This window comes from Alexandromys fortis, unplaced genomic scaffold, assembly GCF_014885135.2.
Source record: "Alexandromys fortis isolate MF-2015 unplaced genomic scaffold, M_Fortis_MF-2015_v1.1 scaffold_78, whole genome shotgun sequence".
Classification (NCBI taxonomy): Eukaryota; Metazoa; Chordata; class Mammalia; order Rodentia; family Cricetidae; genus Alexandromys; species Alexandromys fortis.
The window spans coordinates 7,006,667-7,027,762 of NW_026067977.1; the positions used below are offsets into that span (position 1 = coordinate 7,006,667).

The 21,096-nt window shown below is 35.2% G+C and overlaps 1 pseudogene; it reads left to right on the forward strand.

Moving 5' to 3' along the window:
• Window positions 1–2,740: 2,740 nt before the first annotated feature.
• On the forward strand, window positions 2,741–4,923 carry LOC126510818 (3 beta-hydroxysteroid dehydrogenase type 7-like; annotated as a pseudogene).
• The last annotated feature ends 16,173 nt before the right edge of the window (window positions 4,924–21,096 follow it).

Genomic DNA, 21,096 nt, shown 5'->3' on the forward strand with positions numbered 1-21,096 from the left:
ATAAGTGAATAAAATTATGTTAGAACAGAAAAAGAAAAAAATAATCAAGAACAAAATCAGTAGTGTTTTCTTGATATAAAAAAAAGCAATACTACTTACTGCTAAGTTCTGTTAAAAGATCAAGAAAGACTGGAATCATACTTATAGTCTTAGAAAACTAATAAGGTAGAGATTATTGATAACCTGCTTAAAAGTAAGTTTTGTGAAAGAGATTTAACTGAAAAAAATATAAAAGGGAGAACCAAAAATCATTTTTGACTTTGAATCTCTACCCAGCACCTGACACCTACAGAACAAGGCTGCTCATAAACCTAGTTAGAGAAACTTCATGTTGCAGTGAAGAGCTGTCAATGGAGAGATAATGTGTCTCAGCAGAGTGCTGAGAAGAGATTTGAACTTTCAGCCCCAAGTGGGGTGTTTGTATTAATCTTCTTATCACTGAGTCTCTAGAGAAATCATGGAAATAGAAGCAGAAAGTATATAAAGACCAGACTATGGAGAAAAGAGCCATGAAGTGCTGTCCTTTGGACTTGACACATGGCATGGCTAGTGTGTACATGAGCTCACCATAATTTGGTTATTGTGCGTAAAACCTGAATAAAATCAAACTAGGCACAAAATCAAGGCATAGATTGTTGAGTACTGACCTCAATAAAGATACTTCTTAATACGGTAGGGGCATGGGAAAATAAAAGACAGAAACCACAAGACAATATCGGGAGTTTCAGGGATTATTCAGATCCTTAAATCATCTGCGTTTATTTTTCCACAGCTTTTGATATACATGATAAACTGAGGGAGAAGGTAACAAAAAGTTTCATTAACATTATACAAGAGGTGAACTCATCCAGTCATTCTGTTGTCTAGGTAGCATGATGACCCAAGTCATGCCACAGAACACTTCGTCACATAGGTAGAAAACAGCCCCTCCCCAGGTGACTATAGTTACTTTCATAGTTACAATGGAAGAAGCAGAAGTACATTGTCATATCCTGACCACCTGTTGGGATGGTGTTGAGCTATCTTAACTTCAAAAAGAAGCCAGGCAGCCACCTCCTGAGCTAAAAGGTATTATTAAGCCTTGTCATTCCCCAAACTCTCTAATGATCCGATAAGGTGGGAAATGGGCCTGCATTTCTCCAGCCTACACAATAGATGAAGAAAGTACTCTAAAGGCCACATTACTTACTGAAGATATTTGGATATTTTGACTGTGAAGAACTCTTTATTTACTTTTAATGAAGGAAGATATAGCCACTGATCAATTTTCCATGATCAAATCATGGGCAGGACTGACTAGACTAAATGAGTTTTCAAAAAGGAAGAGATGGGGAATTAAATTGGAAAGGGTATGAGTTGAGGGACTAGATGAAATATGTGTGATCATATTTCATTGCATTCAAGCTTGAAATTATCAAAACAAGTTTTAAAATATTCTTTTTCCCCCAGAAGTCTATCTGTAAGGAAGAAGGAAATGCGCTACTGAAACCAAAGCAATAGCAATGAAAGGTTTAGACCATAAGTTTCCAAACCTTAAGTGGCTCAGCTTCTGAATGGTTAAATTTTGATAGAAAAATATATGAGTGATAGTTTCTGACTTCATGTATTTTCCCTAAGAATTTTGTATTTAACTGATACAACTAATATAAAAATCAAAAAAAAATTAACTTACTCCAATAAAAGAGTAGATAACAAAGAGAAATTTATTTGATGAAGGGTAAGGGTGGAACTAAACAGTGGGCATTGAAAGACCCTCGAAGAGGACTTTCTCTCAGGAGGAGACCTCCCCATGCCAAGGAACAGGCCGAGACCATACGGATGCAAATCGCAAGAGGTTTATTGGGTGAACACAGGTACCTGTGGGCAGCAAGTCTTTCGGAGGACTTGCGCGCCTGCCAGCTGGAGGGCAGGTTTTTTATAGGGAAGAGCAAAAAGCAAGTTTACAGAAGCAAAAAAAGCATGGTTATCGGAATGAGGCAGGGGCATGAATGGTTTCCTCTCTCAGCATGGGTGTCAGCAAAAGTCTTCCTGTTCCTATCTTATAGATATCCTGTTTTGCAGTCAACCTGCTTTGTTGATGTTCTATCTTATTGATATCCTGCCTTGCAGTCTTCCTATCTCATCTTGCTCTCTCAAGCACATGGGATGTTCTTACAAGAGCAGGCTGGCTGCTGCATGTTTTGAGGAGGGGGTCTGTAGGGTCTTTCAGGCATAAGGATAAATATTTAGAATAGAGCTATGAATTATGCTCGTTTTGTAAAGTGGCAATTGTAACTTCTCCAAAATCCATGATCTCACTAGTTCTGGATACTTGACCAGATTCCCAAAACTAAGCCTGATTTCTCCTTGCTGAGTGGGCCTGAAGTCCAATTAGGGAGCACTTAGTGACGGCCACTACTCCACCCTTAGGGTTGTCACACCATTCGTGTCATTCTGGTGTGGTCCACTGGTGACACAGAGAAGTAGGACTGTTTGCTTCCACCTGATACAAGTGGTTTGTCCTGAGGTTGTGTGTGTGCCTCTGTGTGTGTGTGTGTGTTTGTGTGAGGGGGGGATGTTGACTAAGTTGTTTGTATTTATTTATCTTTGGATGTATGCAATACAAATTAGAGCAAGAAAGAGGTGTGTACGCAGGGGCTGTTTGAGGAAGAAGAAGAGAGTTGAAATCTTTTAATTATATCATAATTTCAAAAAGTAAAAAGTATTTAAAAAGAATTGATGCTTTGTATTAGCAGTGTAGATGAACTTCAGACTCAAGCTTGACATTGTGGTAAGAAATACAAAGGCATTTCTTGAAAAGGTTATATATGTTCACAAAGGAGTCAGTAAGAGTAATAAGAGAAGGGACAGAGAAGAAAGAAGATAAAAGTTATAAGTGATAGGATATTTAGAATGTCTAAGAGTTAGGATAGAATTAGAATCAACTTACTAACTTATTTAGCAAACACAAATGGCATTTCATGTTCCCTTTGAGTCACAATTAAATATATTCCATACATCTCCCAGCAGATGAAATGCTATCTATTAATCTGTATTGAGTCAGTCTAAATATCAATAATTGTACATTCATAGGTAGAATAAAACAGAAATTTTTTGCTTCATTTTGTGAGAACAAAGTTAAAACATTTATATTATTTTATGCTGTTTATTTTTAATCAAGACCACACTTTTCATTTTTAAATGCACTTTAATATTGATATCTAGAATCCAGAATTTATATTAAAATTATATTAATTAAACATACTATAAAAATACATCATTAATTTTATGCTTAGCTAGAGTCTGGAAATACATGAAAATAAATCTAATTACAGGTACTACACCAAAGTGGTTTTAGAAATCTTTTTTTCTGATTTTCTTTTGTAATAACTTCTAATTACTTATTTTACATTATAAGGATAAAGATAATATCTTCTCCATATTATTGTAGTTAATATTTTATGATTTTTAAAAACATTTTAAAATGTTATTTTATTTTCTATCATAGTTTATTGACATGGTTGTTGATCTGAGCCAGAACAAAGTAATATTAACATCATCACATGCATCCTATACTCTCACTCAACCCTTGTAATTTATTTTTCTTTCAGTGTATATTGGATATAGTACTGTTTCTAAGAAAGAGAATATTTCAGTGGTTAGGCCCTAAGTTACTAAGATTCTTCTGATTTTTATTTCTTGTCTTTCTCCTACATACCAAATTTGATGAAGGCAACCCCTACATTTAATCCAGGCTTGACCAGATATGCTATGGTTGGCCTCCTCGACAGAAAGCTAACAATATCACAGACACTGAATTCGGTTGGAGAGGCAAGATACGGAAAATCATTGATTTTTTTTTCAGGGTTTTTTTTTTAGTTTTTTTTGTTTTGTTTTGTTTTGTTTTTACAGAAAGTTGAAAGATAAATGTCTAAAAGAGATATACTTGAAAAAAAAATGATGGAACTATAACCCCTTAAGGGGAACCAGATGTGGCCACAGTGAGGACCAAAGATAGGCCTGTTCCTAAAGCCTGTCCTAGAACTTGGAGACTGGGATACCACCAAAGTTCAAGGTCTATATAGTTAAAAAGTGGCACAGTTCATATCACCCAGTCAGGCACCATAGCCTTTAGCTTCAGAAGGCAGTGGTTTCTCTCCATCCAGGCTCTGAAGGTTCGGGAAGTACAGGGCACACAGGATATGATTGAGGCTTGTATATGGACTGGAACTCAGTTCCTGGTCTACACAAGCAGCATGGAAGCTGTGAAACCTAGTATCAAGGGCCACCCCTTCCACAGTGGATACCCCATACGAAGCAGTCGACAGGCACCCCTACACTTGCAGCAAAGCCCAATGGAAGAAAGGTCAACCGAGGGCTACCCCTGGTAACATGTGCCATTCGACCCACAGGCATCTATGGTAAAGGTTATCAGATCATGAGAGGTTTCTATAACCAGGGACTGTGCTTTGGGTGTAGGCTCTTTGAGCCATCCCAGCTTCTGGGGAGCTTGGTCGGCTCTAAATTGGTAATGTGGCTTGCATGCATGTGCTGGTGACCCGAGAACTGGAACAGCAGGCAGCACTCATGGGTGGCCAGGTGTATTTCTGCTGTGATAAGTCGCCTTATAAGAGCTACAAGAACTTCAACATGGAGTTTCTGGGTCTCCAGACTTTGGCTCATAGATACCCACCCATTGTTGCCCTACTGGCTGCTGGTGCTGCTAGCTACCCCCAATGCCCTGCTGCAGTGGCTGCTCCACACACTGGTGCTTTACACACCCTTGCTGAATCCCTACACTCTGGGGCCATGGCCAACACCACCTTTACTGTCAGTACCAACAAGGAACTGCGCCATTTAGGCTACAAGCCCCTCTTCTCGTGGGAAGAGAGCAATGCCCGCACCATTCCCTGGGTGCAGGCCTTGGAGGGTTCGGCCTGGTGACAGCAGGGCCAGGGACTGGAAGCCATTGTGGTACACACTCAAGGTTCTTTATATATTCTTTAAATGTCTTTGAATGAGTGCATCCATAGGAAGGAGCCAGAGCATCACTACACCTACACCCTCCTTGCTCCTGGTCCTGAGTCTGAGAACCCACCTTACCTATACATTGAATGCTGCCCCACAGAAAATATGTAACAAGAAGAAAAATTTAAGCTGATTCATTATTTTAAAGGGATCCATTCCTGATATAAGCACATTGTGCATTACAATATTTAAAATTTAATTAGCTAAAAATGCATCACAATAAGTTAAATATGAAAACTTATTGCATAAGTACCTTCAAATTGGGCTGGAGAGATGGCTCAGCGATTAAGAACATTGGCTGTTCTTCCAAAGGTACTGAGTTCAATTCCCAGCAACCACATAGTGGCTCACAACCATCTGTAATGAGGTCTGGTGCTCTCTTTCTGGCCTGCAGGCATACACACAGACATAAAAAAATTAAAAAAATACCTTCAAATTTTATGATTAATCTAAAATGTTCTAGCATGACAAGCATATTTATAACAATACAAGAAAAGTCTACCATGAAGACCACGTGTCTAACTTAACAGAAGTCTCACCATATGATATTCAAATAGTATAAAATTGGTATTCCCTTCATTCTCATTGAAGATCTGGCTCAGTGATTAAAGAGCATGCGGTTAAAATATGCAACCAGGATTTCTAGTTATAGAACCTGCAGAAAAGTCAGATAAGGGTACCTGTGACTGATGAACTACAGTGGGTTTCTAATGCCACAATTTCCAATTTCGCTGAAGAAGTCTGACTCACATGAAATGGTGGAGAGCAATAGAGAAGCACAGTGGATAGCCTCCATTATCAAGTAACCACAAATAGTAACAACAGGACGACAACACCAATACATCATCCACCCCAAAGTGTTGGATAATCCACATATTGAAATAATTACGTTAATGTTTCTTAGTTGGACTGATGTTCAGGTGATTTCCTTTAAGTGGCTAACCACAGACATTGTGTATCCACTCCTACTCATGCCCTCAAATCCAGAGCTCACTGTGTGGTACTATAAGCTTTAGGAATATCTGAGTAAGAAAGGAACATTCTACCAGGAAATATATATTTAAAAAAAGAGTCTTTAAGTAGGTTTGAGTTTGAAAAAAATGAAGAGAAGCACATAAAGGGAAATGATAAAATGAGGATAATTAATTGCATTGGTAGATGAGAAGGTAGAGAAAGAAATACAAGGTATGGGATGATAAAAGAAAACTTAAGATTTCAAAATGTCAAATGGAACCTTACTACTTTAGAGGTTTTTATATAGACGTGTGTAATATAACTATGTATGTATAAATGTATGCACATAGCCATATATATGACTATAACTATAAAACTATATATTTATAATACACTTTCTGTGTACTTCATTCTGTAACCCTGACACTGTTACTAGATTAAGAAACTGTGTTTGAATAAGCCACAGCTTTTATGGGAGAACCTACTGAACCTCTCAAAACAGATAATATAAAATTGACTTATCATTAAACCCATAGATGAGTGTATCTTTGAGCCTGTACCAGGGAAGCTTTTTTGCAGTAGAGATGGAGTAACACAGAGACACACAACTGGTCAAGTCTGCAGAAGAAGATGAGGTGAAATGGCACATCTATACTGCACCCATACATTCCACAGCCGGTGGGTCATTTAGAATAAGCAGATGGAAAGAATGTAACTGTCAGAGATAATGGATATAAACAAGGATAGGATGTCTTCTGGACAAAAACATATGAGCTCATAGCTCTACATATCAACTCATTCCAACTTTCAAAGGACCCATGCAAGCTTAAGTCAGGCCACACTTAACACGGAAAGAAGACTAGGGAACCATGTACTACCCTAGGAGTAACTAATAGCTGCCAGGACAGTGAGAGGCAGTTTCCTCTAAGAGGTAGCTTGACCATGGTCCAGAGAAATACCACACACCCAAGTATGTTGGGTACTATAATTTGCGTCTGGTTGTCTTTAGAACTAAAAGACAATGATATCCTGTCCGGAAAGAGGAATGGATTTAGGAAGATCTTGGGAGGGTTAAAATTAAACAAAACACATTACACATTACATGGGATTCTCAAAAAGCTAGAAAAAATATATTAAAAAATAATCTGAAAGATAATAACCACAAATTAAGCAGTTAGAACACATCTGCAAAAGTAAAACTATGGCACAAATTGGAATTTATAAAAGCAAAACTAAACATGGTTCCAGTGTTCGATCCTGATGGAATGTGAAATTCACTGGAAAAGATGAGCTTTGTGTGTAACTCAGCACTTTGGTAAAGGTTTAGAAATCTTCACAGAAGAATTATTTTTCCTATAAAGACTAAATGCTATTTACATATTCAGAGTCAAAGTACAGAAAATCAAATTGGTGTTACATGATAATTCAAAAATAAGGAAGGATGAGTTAAATGGGGACTGATCGAATATATGCTACAATTTTGTTTGTTGTTATTTTTGTTGTTGTCATTTCCTTCAATGTTGATTTGAAACAGGAGCAGGAAATGAAAAAGGAAAGATGCAAGATGAAAACATGGATAAAGAATAATGAAAAATCACAAAGTACCATAGAAAGGAACAGAGTAGAAGCACAAGGCATCTAGATTTAGAATTAAAAAGGGAAAAATGGAATAGATAACAAGTTGAATATAACAATTCATTGGTATGAAATGTGCCCATGACTTGAAGGGTCCCAGGATAAAATGTCTTCCAGAGAGCACTTCTGCCAGGGAAAGGTAAGGCAAGTGTCTGATTTGGGGAGAAAAGAAAGTAATGTTATCTGATACTAAAATGGCAAGTCACATTGTATTTTACTCAGGGTGACTGTCTTGCTTTCTCTTTACGACACAATGTCCATATTTTGCTGAGCTGACACAAGGAGGGAACTGATAGCAGGCTAGGTTTTCTACAATCTATTTTAAGGTCTTTTTTCTCTTTCTACAAACACATGTTGATCAATGAAGCAAGAAAATTAAATATAATATGCTGATTTTAATATGTAGACACATACTGTTTTAATGCTAGATTATTATCTTATTTTACAAGTTTGCCTTAATTCTTGGTGGTAATTGAGAAGTGATTTGGTATAATCTGTTTTATACTTGAATAATTGCTTTTCATTATCTTTTCAGGGGTTTGTACTGTAGACCTAATCAGAAAGAAATAAAAATTCTTTCTTTAAATAATAACCTTAAATGTTCATAAGAAAGAAAAATATCAAAAGGAAAAGAAACATTGTGGTATTAGTGAATTTTCTAAGAATTTACTTCATCATTGATGCTTTCTTAATTTATTCCCTAGAGTTAGTAATATGTTTCCCTGCTAGAAAAGGTCTTTAAACCAATTACACAAGGTTAATTATATAAATTAACATACCTAATATGATAGCCACATTGCTAAGTGGGTGTATAGTGAATGGTATCTAAATGGATGCATTTAATTCTTCTCTTTTCTGTTACTGATAACAACAATAACCTTTTGATAATTAAATTCTAATGACAAAATTTATTTATAAAATTCAGACTACAAGATATTTATGAATCATTAAATTTAATTTTCTTTGTAATACTATGTGACACAATGAGTTCCCTAGCTCAACATCTCTAAATAATTGTTCAAAAATTTAAATCAGGCTCCTACATTCAAATATTATAGTGTGTCAGTAGTGGTAAGAGTAAATCTAACCAAACAAGTGGATGACCTGTATTACAAGAACATTAATTCTTTAAAGAAAGAAACTGAAGAAGATACCAGAAAATGCAAATGTCTCCCATACTATTGGGTAGGTAGAATTAACATAATAAAAATAGTACTTTTATCAACAGCAATGCCTTTCAAAGTCCCAAGAAAATTCTTCACAGACCTCAAAAGAAAAGTACTCAACTTCATATGGAAAAGCAAAAAGCCCACAATAGCCAAAACAATACTGTACAATAAAGTAACTTAAGGGGCCATAATAAACTCTGACTTCAAACTCTACTAGAGAGCTACAATACTAAAGACAGCCTGGCAATAGCAGAAAAACAGACAAGAGTTAAAATGGGACTGAATCAATGACCCAGATATCAATACACACACCTACAAACACCTAATTTTTGACAAGAAAGCAAACAATATAAGATGAAAAAAAGAAAGCATGTTCAGCAAATGATGCTGGCATAGTGGATATCAACATGTATAAAATGAGAATAGATGTATCAATATGCACAAAACTCAAGTACAAATGGATTAAAGATGTCAACATAAAACCAACCACACTGAACCTGATAGAAGAGAAAGTGTGAAGTATACTTGAATGCTTTGTCACAGGAGACCACTTTCTAAATAAAACCCCAGTAGTATAGACACTGAAAGCAACAATTAATGAATGGGACCTCCTAAAACTAAAAAGAACACAGTAAATAAGACCTTGGGAAAAGGGAAAAGATCTTCACTAATCCCACATTGGACAGAGTGCTGATCCTCAAAATATACAAAGAACTCAAGAAATTGTCATGAAAACAACAGACAATCCAATAAAAAAATGTGGTATGGACCTAAACAGAGAACTAGTGTGTGACATCCTTCTGTATATATGTTGCTTTTGTTGATGAATGAATTAAGAACTTTCGTTGGCCTGTGACAAGGCAGAATAGAGCTATGTAGGAAAAACTAAACTGAAGTCTGTAGAAAAAAGGTGGAATTATTGAGATGCCATGTGGCCGCAAGAGGATAAAGACATTTGCTGCTGGCCTGAGCCTTGCCAGTAGACCACAAGTCATGTGGTAAAAATAATAGAAATGGGTAATTAAAGATGTAAGATCCAGCTAGAACTATGCATAAGCTAATAGACAAAGAAGTGATTTAATTAATAGAGTTTCTGTGTTGTTATTTGGAGTCTGGGCAACCAGGAACAAATGAGTAGCCTCTGCTAACAGAGAACTCTCAACAGATGAATATAAAATGGCTGAAAGACAATTAAAAAATCATCAATATATTTAACCATCAGAGAAATGCAAACAAACACAACTCTGACATTCCATCTTGCACCTGTAAGAATGGCCAAGATCAAGAGCACTGATGACAGTTTATGCTAGAGAGGATCTCCTCCATTGCTGGTGGGAATGTAAACTGTTACAGCCACTTTGGAAAATCAGTATAGTAATTTCTCAGAAAATTAGGAAACAACCTACCTCAAGACCCAGTAATATCACTTTGGGGTAAATATCCAAAGGTTGCTCAATCATACCACAAGGACATGTCCTCAAATAAGTTTGTAGCAGCATTGTTTGTCATAGTCAGTACCTGGGAACAACCTAAATACCCTTGACTAAAGAATGGATAAAGAAGATGTGGTACACTTACATAATGGAGTACTACACAATGGAAAAAAAAATAATGACATCTTGAAATTTGAGGGCAAATGCATGGATGTAGAAAACATCATACCAAGAGTGAGATAACTCAGATGCAGAGAGACAATTATCATATTTACTCATTCATAAGTGGTTTGTAAACATAAAGCAAAGAAAACCAGCCTACAAATCACAATCCCAGAGAACCTAAACAATAAAGAGGACCCTAAGAGAGACATACATGGATCTAATCTACATGGGTAGTAGCAAAAGGTAAGATCTCCTAAGTAAATTGGGAATGTGTATATCATGGGAGAGGGTAGACGGGGAAGGGAGGGAGAGGAGCAGTAAAAAAATGCATAGGTCAATGAAAACAATAAAAAAGCAATTGCAAAAATGGTGGAAAGAAAATAATCACTCATCTTATTACAAAGAGGTCAGTATCTCTGTACAAACATGAGTCTTTTGTTGTACTTTTTTTATATCATCATTAACATGCCTCACACCTAACATAAAAAACACTTTAAAGATGTTTTCTTTGATTCATTATTAATTCTATTATTTCTTTTTTCAGGGATATATATTTTTCATTAATTAGATGGAGGGAAGTGAATTTTCTAAGTAAAAATAAGAGTGAGAAGGAAATGTGCCCTTGGTTACCACGTGCTGTGTGTGTGTCTGTGTGTGTGTGTGACTGCTACACTGTAGGCAGTGTTTACATTTAGTATGTATCAAGTTAGAAATTATGAATCAAACCTTAAACATTTCAAATCAAACAAAATAAATAATATATAGACACTAAATTGCAACTGACTAAGTAGAAAAATGGAAGTGCTAAATAAAATCCCATCTATATGATAGTTTATAGCTATCATTAACAGCTTGATAAAGAAAAATCTATTTTTGACAATGAAAGTTTATATGTTGAGAAAACTGTAAAAAATTATTTAGCATAAAAAGACAGACAATGGAATTATTAATAGAGAATAAAGTAAAATACATTTAATTAAAAGTCACAATGAAAAATGCAAGTAAAATATGTATAATTGCATCATACACAATCAGAGTTAAAAAGATGAAGATGAAATAAAGTTGTAGTCAGGGAAAAGTAAAAATTTAAAAGTAGAATAAAGGACAACATGTTATTTTAGAATACTTCATAGACCCAAATGTTTAGTTTTGTGGTTTTTTTTTTTTCATATCTTTGGACTAACAGAAAAGAAAGATACAAACCTAAATAGAAATAGATATCACCAAAAATTCTATTCATATTTAAAATTTTATTTTAAAAGAAACAATGGAAATAATTTTACTGAAATATTACCACCATTCTCTCAATTGTCTAGTGGCATAACCTTTTAAGTATTGCTTGATATTTCTCTGCTCTATCGTAATTTATTCCATTCAAAACCATCTCTGACTGTATTGCCAAAAAACATTACTCCATATTAAGAAAATTATTTTTGATGTTTAATATTTGGAGAAGAGACAGTTGAGACAGATTGACAAAAAAGAACCATGCTACAAAGCCTGAGGTTTTGAACTGAATTCCTTGAATCCCCTTCATCTTAAAAATAAAGACCAGATTGTCCTCTGACCTACACACACACACAGCAAAAGAAACAATTCTAACATTTAAAAAAAACAAAACACTTTGAAAAGCTTCACTTCACTTTTTCAAATTCATCAGTATTTAAGTTGTTGGAATTAATTTCTTATCTTTTATACACAGCTATGTCTTTTTTTAATTTTTTATTAAAAATAAATTTATTTTCTTATATACCAATAAGTAGTGTCCACAACTCATTAACCTAATGTAAAGATAAAAACACATCATCTTAATATATATGTTCATATAGTATATATGTATTACTATATACTACTGAAGAAATTCATGTGCTTTAATTAAAGTAATTCATTATCAACTTAATGGAAGGAAATTATATGAACACCACAGATAGTATTACATGTTACATCCTCAGAAAATGTATTTACAAATTGAACATTATCTTTCTAAAATAAGAACTATGCGGAAAATGTGCATTTTACCCACTTATCCCTATGCACTATTCTGGAAGATATATTCAGAAAATTGGAGAACAAGTATTAACAGAGTATAAATGAAATACATACAGCTATTTTTATTCAAAACCGACATGAATTTGCACATAGAAAGTATAAACACTTCACACTAAACCTGGAAAATGAATAAAGGACATCAGCAAAGCCACCAAATATAAAACCAAAAACAGAACACATGCTTGGTGCTTTCTGATTTTTATTAATGATTCTCAGCTTTTGTGACTTTTCTCTGGTATGTGACTGCTACTACTGAACTCACAAAAGTCATTATTGCTTTTCTCTTATTGTTCATCTAATTTGCTCATTAACTTGATGATTTGTTCAAACTCTGGCAAACTTAAGGGGTTTTTATTTATATAGGTATTTTAGGTTTGTACTCCTGTGATAAAACACCATGACCAAACACCGTGTGGGGCAGGAAGTTTTTAATTGAGCTTATAGTTTGCAATCCATTATAAAAGCAAGTTAAGGCTGCAGCTCAAGGCAGGAACCTGGGGACAAAAAGTGAAGCAGAATTCATAAAGGTAAATCGCTTTCTCAGCCACCGTTTCATACAACCCAAGACAGTTTGGCTATAGTTATTACCACCCTCAGTGAACTTAGCCCTTCCAAATTAAATGTTAATCAAGTAAATGTTTATTGATAACTGATGGTTGCTTTTTCTCAGTTTTTCTCTTCTTATGTCTAGATTTTGAGAAATTGACTATAACATGAATCAGAACAAGAGTCTTCTGCTTCTTTAAGTACTAAAGGTTCCGGTCTTCTTTTTTTGGATAATTTCTATCAACAGTGTTGTATAATAGTTTATAGCCTTATATTTTAATTTTACTACAAAAATAATTCACTCCCTCTCTGCCCCTTAGAATTGATTTGTCGCCAATTGTTTGAGTCTTTAAGCAGGAGTCCTACAGATGTTTCAATTTCATGTTACCTTATTTTTAAAATGTGTTCAGATAGAGCTCACCATCTGATGTATAACCGTTTTCTCTGATCTGAAACAACCTTTCCTGCAGAGAAGCTCCATTAAGACTAAATTCAGATCAGAACCTCAGGAAATCACTAAAATTGGTAAAAATTCGTTAGGATTCTCCTTCCCCTAGAGTATATCAGCAACAGAGAATTTAGGAAATCACTCTTAGATGAGACAAACAGCAAAGAAGACTCTGAGTCAAACACAGCTGGCTGAAAGTTGGAGACACTAGCTGAGGAACCTAGTACAAGCACAGACAAACCAAATAACCAAAAGAAAAAATGGACTCATCAAATTGAATAGAAGAAACAAAGACTAGAAAAGCTGTTTAGAAAAAGATCACACACACACACACACAAAATAAAACAAACAAACAAACAAACAAACAAAAAAAACTGAGCCACCTATAAAGTACATTCTTCATCCTATTGAGATGCCTGCAGGTATCCAGCATTTGTGAGCTGTCATCTATGTTGGATGGACTTTGTGAAACTTCTGCCTTTGAGTCATTCCTGATTCTTTAAGTAACCCCTCACTCATATTCCTATAACCCTCCCTAAAAAGACTCTCATTGATTAAGCTGGAGTTTGGTACTATCCATACACTGGTCTATCATGTACTCTTTATCTGAAGTGAACACATACTTAATTCTTCCAAGGAAAAGTTTGCAACACAACACCATCAAGTTCTAGCACATAGTGAGAATATTGGCAATTGATTGCAATGCTAACACATCTATGTGAATTTATTGTTCGGCAATTCAAACTGAGGAAACCTGGTCCTGACACGGGTGCTTTTACTTGCTATCACAAGATGTCTAGTTGTGATATTGGTCCTCATTGTTATCCCATATTAGGATAACTCTAACACTTTTCTTTTAACATATGTATGGTTATATTTTAAAAAGTTTCTATAGTATTAACTTCTACCCTATTCATATCCCCACCTCTACACTGCCATCCCATCTTACAACCCAATTTAACTCTTACTAGTACTTCAGCTTTGATCCTCTATACTAGGTTCTATCTTCTCTCCCCTTGAAAATCTCTTCTCCCCTCCCACAATTGGCACATAATGAATTCATGATCTTAATGGGTATTTCAAATGCAATACGCATATACGGATATTCAAAGATAAGATCAACAAACAAGGAAAAAACATGCTTTGCTTGTCTTTCTGTGTCTGGATTACTTCCCTCAGGATAACTGTTCCCAATTCCATTTATTTATCTGTACATATCAATTTTAAGTTGAATTATAGTCCTCTGCATATTTTTAAAGTAAATATACCATATTGTTATTATCTATTAGTCAGTTGATGGGCATCTAGGATATTTTGAGTCACATGAACATGGAGAAATGAAGCTGATACTCACCTCAAGTTTCATCTCAATTGAGTAGCTTTCATAGTATTGGCCAGTTCCATGCATGCTTTCCATGCAGAAAAGTAATCTTCTATCTCATTTAGTTGTGAACTGCAATATATAATCATGACTGGCCTGACAAGTCATGCCCCTGGTGCAGTAGTGGTATGAATGTTATCAGAGAATCCAGCTTGGATCAAGCTTCTTCCATGATATGGAACATATGTCTGCCACTTTTAAAGGGCCAAGAAAATAGACTCTAGCAGAAAACTGGATGCTTTTACTCAACTAAGTGTGTGTTTTATTTAAAATATCCCTAATGACTTTTTTTTTGAATACTCTGAGAAACCATCTCTCAATCCCTATAAGAGAAGCTTCCTTTGCAGTAGATGGCAACTAAGAAAAAGGCCCTCACCTGGTCAACTTTCAGAAGAGAAGAGAAGAGAAGAGTATACTCAGGAGTAATGAGATGTACATATCTTACATTTTCCTCCAACATTCAGAGATTTTTGATGGCAGGAAGAAGCAATGATTATGAGTGCTAATATCTTCCAGACACAACAGAGCAATTGAACATATGAACACACAGTTGGTGACAGAATGCACAAGATGCTTGCAAATTCCAACCAGCAAAAATCTCAGCCTGGATGGAGGAACGTAGGTACAAAATCCCTTTACTAACTGAGGAACAATTGGCCATTAACAGTTATTAGGAGACAAAAATCAGATTTATATAATGATGTTGAACCTTGGTAGCAAGTCCAAACACTGTTGCAGGTGTGACTTACAAGAGTATCAGGGCAATAAAACATGGAGCGAATGAGAAAAAAAAAGTAGAAATCTTAAAACTTTGTGGGAAATTACAGGACAGTGAAGAGGATAGTTATAGGAGAGGAAAAATGGCTTTATTCAAATTATTCTGTATTAAATTCTCAAAGAGATTATTAAAAACAATTTTAAAAGTATAGATGTATTATGGGAATAGAGTCTAATATGTAGTTCTTGTGTTAAGAGATGCTACTTGTATATAGTTGCTAATGCAAACTGACAATTTCTTTTTGTAATGTGACCATAAGGTTATTACATGAAGATATTTTGCTTCCTTGAAAGACAAAGAAAACAACAACATGGGAATAATGATGTCTTTTGTGGGCTCTGGATTAATAACTTCAGTATTTTCCTGATGTTCATGGAATTCAGTCAATAACAGAGATCACTAAGAATCACCGCAGAGTTGATTTGAGGGTTGTATTGTAATTGTCTGAGTGCTTCTCTCATTCATTAGGATTTAGAAGGTCAATGAACAAAAGCTACCTACTACTGCAGATCTCACATTACTGCAAAGGATTTTCTATGTACAGTAGACAATGTCTATGTGCAAAGATTATTATTTACTATCTGAAGTTACTTGGAATTTACATGAGACTTTGATAGTTTAACTTATAAATATTTTGCACTAAACTACCCATACACTTCAATAGCAGTATGAGTTAGATTGTAAAGTTTTTTATAGAGTTCACTAAACTAAAACATATAAACAAACTTCTCTAGAAATTAAACTTGATTTTGTGTTCCTAAAAGTATCCAATATTTACCGCATTTAATGAAATTAAAAGCATTCTAAAGTGTGCACATGAGTACGACCATGTCTAACAATATGATTATTAAACTTTAGTTACAAGATAGTTTTCGTTATTAATTCTTCTATTGTATTCTCATTATTATGCCAAATTATATATTTCAAGCAAATCTCAAAAGTTTGTTACATTTCAAACTAAAGAAATCACTAATAAAATAAAATATCATAAAGAATAGTTCTATCTTGAGGAAGAAAGGGTTGGTTTTAGCTCACTTCAGTGACATGAAGTACAGAAACTACAGCAAAAAAAAAATGCTCTTTACTGGCTTATTCATGCTTGCAGGCTCAGCCCGCTTTCTTGTGCATCTCAGAACCACCTTCCCAGAAGTGGACCTGCTCACAGAAACCTGTCTCCTCCCACATTGATCACTAATGAAGGAATTGTCATATATATGTGCCTATATGACAATCTGGTAGAGGTATTTTCTCTATTGTGGATGTTTTTCCCAGGTGACTGTAGTTTATACTATGTTGTTGAAAGCTAATCTGAATAAAAAAGTTATAAACTTTTCATCACTAAGCAGTTTTTTATATCTACAGTTTGTATAAATGTAATTACTGTGAATGCTCATTTTTTGTTCTATCTCTTATTTTGTGTTTATATTCAGACATACTCTTTTATATATTTTTGGCTTTATATCAGTAATGTGATGCATGTATGCATTATAACATGAGCAATTCAAGGCAACATGTGTTGTGGGAGCTGCAGGCCTGCTTTTCGTCCCGCCCAGCTCCCACACAGCTAGCTTTACACCAGAAATAACAACATACAAACTCTATTCATTTAAACACTGCTTGGCCCATTAACTCTGGCCCTTACAGGCTAATTCTCATATCCCGATCAACCCATCTCTAATAATCTGTGTAGCATCAGTCTTACCGGGAAAGATTCAGCATGTCTGACATGGCAGCTTGCTTCATGGCATCTGGCTCTGAGAGGAGCTGCATGATTTCTGACCTCATGTCCTCTTCCACCCAGCATTTTGTTCTCCAATTAGTTAGTATATGATACATTGTACAAATAGAACTGCTTGTTAAAAAAATGTACACAAATATAGCTTGCTCCAATACTAAGGGGGACTTAACAGTTGAGTGAATAGCCATGTCTAAGACATCCCACTCTCTAGGACCTCCACAGTGGGGCAAAACCTTGGACCGCTCTCTCAACTCCCTTGGCTTTTCTGGCCAGCCAACAGGAGACTTTCCTGTGGATAAGCTCCACTAAAACCCAACCCCACCCACTGGTTTCTCCAAGCTACTAGCCCAACCATGCCTAAGAGTTAAGAGCTTCCTATAATACTGAGGGGAACAAGAGCTTGTGACAACACTGAGGGGACCAAGAAAGAGAACCAAGAAAGTGAACCAGGAGAGAAGACCAAGAGAACAGGTTTATAGAGACCTCAGAGGCTTCCTGAAACACAGGCATTGACAGAACAGAGCAGACTAAGAAAACCTCCCAAGTAGCCAGACAGACACTGCAAGGATTAGACCAAGACACAGAGGCACTGATGGCCTCATTTGAAGGAAGAGATGGTTAGGAGCCAATGCAAGAATTTATCCAACATTCTAAAAAGCAACATGTAACACAAGAACCCAGTGGACATATGACAGGAAAACTTGATAATCCTAACATAGAAGAAGCAGAAGAAGAAGACTTTAAATGTAACTTTATGAAAGTGATGGAGACCCTTAAAGAGGAAATCAAGAACTCCCTTAAAGAATGGAGGAAAAGACAAAAAATTGGAAGAAATTAATAAATCCTTCAAATAAACCCATAAAAAACAAAGAAAAAACAATCAAACAGGTGAAGAAAAAGGTCAAGACTTGAAGAATAAAAATAGAGGTAATAAAGAAAACACAACTGAGGAAATTCTGGATATTGAAAATCTTGGTAGGTGAACAGGAACTACTGAAAGAAGTATAGCCAACAGAATACAAGAGATAGAAGAAAAAAATATTAGGTGCTGAAGATACTATAGAGGAAATAGACTCATTGGTCAAGGAAAACATTAAATCCAACAAATCTTAACTCAAATTTCCAGGAAATATGGGGCACCATGAAAAGACCAAACCTGAGTATACTGGGGGTAGAAGATGGAGAACTCCAGCTCAAAGGCACAGAAAATATATTCAATAAAATCATAGAAGAAAACTTTCTTTGCCCAAAGAAAGATATGCCTATGAAGATACAAGAAGCTTACAGAACACCAAACAGACTGGAACCCCCCCCCAAAAAAGAAATCTCCTCTTGTCACATAACAATCAAAACATTTAACATACAGAGTAAAGAAAGAATATTAATAAGTGCAAAGGAAAAAGGCCAAGTAACATATAATCTCGACCTATAAGAAATACACTCAACTTCTCAATAGAAACCATGAAAGCCAAAAGGTCATAGACAGATGTTCTGCTGACATGACTAAGAGACCATGGATGTAAACCCAGACTACTATAGCTGGCAAAGCTTTCAATCAATATCGGTGGCAAAAACAAGATATTCCACGACAAAAACAGATTTAAACAATATGTAACCACAAACCTATCCCAGAAAGGAAAACCCCAACTCAAGGAAGCTAATTGCTCCCAAAAATACACAGGCAACAGATAACTCACAAGAAGCATAACCCAAAGAAGGGAAACCCACAAACACTACTAACAAAAAATAACTGGAATTAACAAACTATCCATCAATATCTGTTAATACCAATGGACCCAATTCACCTGTAAAAAGACACAGACTCAGAGAATGGATACAAAAACAGGATCCAACCTTCTGCTTTATACAAGAAATACAGCTCAGGCTCAAGGACAGACACCTTAGAGGATAGGGTTGGGAAAAGATTTTCCAATCAAAGAGACATACAAAACAAATGGGTGTAGCTATTCTAATATATAACAAAAGAGATTTCAAACTAAAATCAATCAGAAGAGATGGAAAAGGACATTTTATACTCATAACAGATACAATCCATCACAATGAAGTCTCAATTCTGAACATCTATGCCCCAAATATAAGAGCACCTACATATGTAAAAGAAACATTACTAAAACTTAAATTGTGCATCAAACCTCACACATAATAGTAGAGGAATTCAACACTCCACTCTCCACAATGAAGAGGTAAAACAGACAAAAACTTAATAGAGAAATAAGAAAACTAACAGATGTCATGAATCAAATGGACTTAATAGATATCTATAGAACATTCCACCCAAACACAAAAGAATATACTTTCTTCTTAGCATCTCAGGGAACCTTCTCTAAAACTGATCACATACTTAGTAACAAAGCAAACCTCCATAGACACACACAAAAAAATGGAGTAACCCCCTATGTCTTATTGGATCACCACAGATTAAGTTAGAATTTAACAAAAATACTACTCTCAGAAAGCCTACAAATTTATGGAAATTGAAAAGTGAACTACTGAACCACCCCTGGGTCAAGGAAGAAATAAAGAATGAAATTGAAAGCTTCCTAGGATTAAAAGGAAATGAAGGTACAACGTATCCAAACCTATACGACACTATGAAAGCAGTGCAAAGAGGAAAGTTCATAGCATTAAGTGTCCACAAAAAGGGAGTGGAGAAAGCTCACATAGTGATTTCACAACATACCAGAAAGCTCTAGAACTAAAAGAAGCAGAATCACTCAGGAAGATTAGGAGGCAGGAAATAATCAAATTAACGGCTGAAATCAACAAAATAGAAACCAAGAAAACAATACAAAGAATTAATGAAACAAAGAGCTGGTTATTAGAGAAAATCAACAAGAGAGACAAACCCCTATCCAAACTAATCAAAAGGCAGAGAAAGAGAATACAAATTAACAAACTCTGAATAGGGGGACATAACAACAGACACTAAGGAAATTCAGAGAATCATAAGGTCTTACTACAAAAACCTGTGCTCCACAAAATTGGAAAATGTAAAAGAAATGGACATTTTTCTAGATAGATATTATATAACAAAATTAAAGCAAGACCAGGTGAGCAATTTAAATATACTTATAAACTGCAAGGAAATAAATCCTGTCATCAAAACCCTCCCTACCAAAAAAGCCCAGGGCTGGATGGTTTTAGTGAAGAATTCTACCAGAACTTCCAAGAAGAACTAATACTTATACTCCTCAAAGTGTTCCACATAATAGAAACAGAAAGAACATTGCCAAAATCTTTTTATGAGGCTACAGTTACCCTGATACCAAAACCACACAAAGACCCAACCAAGAAAGAGAATTACAGACCAATCTCACCCATTAACATGGATGCAAAACTACTCAGTAAAATACTAGGAAACCAAATCTAAGAAAACATTAAAAAAAAAAAAATCAACCACCATGATCAAGTTTTCTTCATCCCAGATGCATGTCTGGCTTAACATACAAAAATCTATCAATGTAAACCATTATATAAAAAAACTGAAAGAACAAAACAATATGATCATTCAATAGATGATGAAAAAGCATTTGAAAAAATCCAGCACCCTTTCTTGAAAAGATCAGGGATACAAGGAACATATCTAAATATATTAAAAACAATATACAGCAAGATGACAGCCAACATCAAATTAAATGGAAAAAGACAAGGCTGTCCACTATCTCCATATCTCTTCAACATAGTTCTTAAAGTTTTGGCTATAGCAATAAGATCACAAAATGAAATTAAGAGAATTAAAAAATTGGAAAGAAAAGTCAAATTTTCATTATTT